This window comes from Bombus vancouverensis, unplaced genomic scaffold (genome assembly GCF_051014615.1).
Source record: "Bombus vancouverensis nearcticus unplaced genomic scaffold, iyBomVanc1_principal scaffold0054, whole genome shotgun sequence".
Lineage (NCBI taxonomy): Eukaryota > Metazoa > Arthropoda > Insecta > Hymenoptera > Apidae > Bombus > Bombus vancouverensis.
In genome coordinates, this window is record NW_027468945.1 from 65,001 (window position 1) to 67,500 (window position 2,500).

Below are 2,500 nucleotides of genomic sequence, written 5' to 3' on the forward strand. Positions count from 1 at the left end.
CGAATTTTTGATGTACACACTACCTGAACGAGACTTAAAGTTTCATATAATATACCGTTCAGAGGGGACCGGCTGTCTTTCCTCGTTGTCGTGAGTCGGACACCCGTGCCGTCGCTAGAGTTTTTCAAACTCTGCTTCTGGATATTGGGACGAAAGACCGCGCGAGGACGACGGATGCGAGTTCCATCGAATTTTTGATGTACACACTACCTGAACGAGACTTAGTTTCATCCAGTTTGTCGTCTATCATCGCATATATATAATATACCGTTCAGAGGGGACCGGCTGTCTATCCTCGTTGTCGTGAGTCGGACACCCGTGCCGTCGCTAGAGTTTTTCAAACTCTGCTTCTGGATGTTGGGACGAAAGACCGCGCGAGGACGATGGATGAGAGTCCCATCGAATTTTTGATTTACAAGACACACACACTACCTGAACGAGACTAAAGTTTCATCGAGTTTATCGTCGTCGCATAACCCGTTCGGAGGGAACCGGCTGTCTATCCTCGTTGTCGTGAGTCGGACACCCGTGCCGTCGCTAGAGCTTTTCAAACTCTGCTTCTGGATGTTGGGACGAAAGACCGCGCGAGGACGATGGCTGCGAGTACCATCGAATTTTTGTTTTTTTTTTTTAAAAAAAACATCACCCGAACGGAGATGTGTTCTATCTTTCGTCGATTTTTCATGCTTTCAGTCGTCGCGTGGTCGCCATCCGTTCGGAGGGGATCGCCGGCTTCGAAACCTCGATGTCGTGAGTCGGACACCCGTGCCGTCGCTAGAGTTTTTCAAACTCTGCTTCTGGATATTGGGACGAAAGACCGCTCGAGGCGGACGGCCGCGCAAATCCCATCGAATCTTTACTATCACCCGAACGATGGAGAGATGCACGCGCGCTGTTTCTTGAATAATTGGACGAGAGAGTAGAATCAAACACATATAAAACATGGGCTAGCCACCGTCCTTACTCGTTCGCGAGATCGTGTGCTGTACAGAGGATTCAGAATCGGGTGTATATATCCCCGTCGTTTCCTGACGAACGGAGCTTCGATCTCGATGGTTGTTATATATCATAATGTACTTTACGCCCGGCCGGCGAACGCGCGTATCTTCGCGCGTTCGTCGGTTTCTTTTTTTTCGAACGTTTTTGTGTCGTCAATCCTATGGCGACTTCTGCGCGTTCGATTCCCGTTGGTCGAACGTGACGGAACTCGGCTTCGCTAGAACCGAGAAGAGTACATTTGAGTATTGAACTGTTGCAAAATTTATAAAAGATTACCCTGAACGGTGGATCACTTGGCTCGTGGGTCGATGAAGAACGCAGCTAATTGCGCGTCAACGTGTGAACTGCAGGACACATGAACATCGACATTTCGAACGCACATTGCGGTCCACGGATACAATTCCTGGACCACGCCTGGCTGAGGGTTGCTCACGTAAACCTAAGACTGCTTGCGTTGCGTATCGTTACTCTCCGTATCTGTCTCTCTCTGTCCCTTCTTGCCTTAACAACCCGCCGTCGTTCTTTATATAAGAGAACGTTTCAGAGTCGGACGAAGGTACAAGAACGAGGATACGAATAAGAGCGGACGGAGAGAACATACGCGACGTACGAGCGATTGTTGGACGCTCGTCGGCGTTCGTCGCGGTCGTGCAGAGACCGTGCAAGTCGTACGCATGCTCGATATATAATCTATCGTGTTCACGGGAGACTACGAAACTCTACCTCTGTCTCTCTCTGTCCCTTCTTGCCTTGACAACCCGCCGTCGTTCTTCTTAAAAACTGTAAGAGAACGTTTCCGAGTCGGACGAAGGTATACGAAGGGATACGAATAAGAGCGGAGAGAACCGTCACGGACCTGCGTGAGTGCTCGCGGCGTCGTGAGTCGTCCTTACGAGGGCGACCGCCCGCTTATGCACCGCTTCGTGTATCGGTTATCGAACGTATATACTCGTAGTGTTCTCCTCGTGACCGATTTTTTTTTCATATCAGGCGATATATGCTACGTTTGCCGGTGTTCGACGCACGAAGGTCCGCGCCCCCGACGTCGTCTTAAACGAATATTATATTTGGCGAGACTGAGAGAGAAAGCAAATATGGGAACTCGGTCGAGAGAGGAGAGAAGAGAGAACCAAAAACCTAAACTCGATGGCGTGCGAAACTTTGCCATAATCTACCGTCTTTTCTCAAGACTCTCGTACAGCCCCAGGGATCGAATGCCCACTCCGTCTCTTCGCGAAAGCGACTGACAACAACGAGGACCGTCGCATCGATGGGTCGTCGTTGCGTTTTACACGCTCTGTGCTTTTTTACAAGCTCCGAAAGTATCAGCCGTAGATCCGGGAACGCACGCGCGAGATTTCTTCGAACGCTCTGACGACTTAGGGAGGTATGATCCCCAGCGTCGCGCGGAGATCGGAGAGTACACGTACTCGTATCGGGACGAATTTTCCCCGTCGTCGTGTATCTCACTGCCCGCGCGCCTGGCCCCCCAAAGCCACGT

At 50.7% G+C, this 2,500-nt stretch overlaps 1 non-coding gene across 1 annotated transcript; it reads left to right on the forward strand.

Annotated features, from left to right (window-relative positions):
- The first annotated feature begins 1,272 nt into the window (after nt 1–1,272).
- On the forward strand, nt 1,273–1,427 carry LOC117165482 (5.8S ribosomal RNA). The gene has a single exon (XR_004465950.1). It is a non-coding gene; the product is annotated as a 5.8S ribosomal RNA (ribosomal RNA).
- Nucleotides 1,428–2,500: the final 1,073 nt, after the last annotated feature.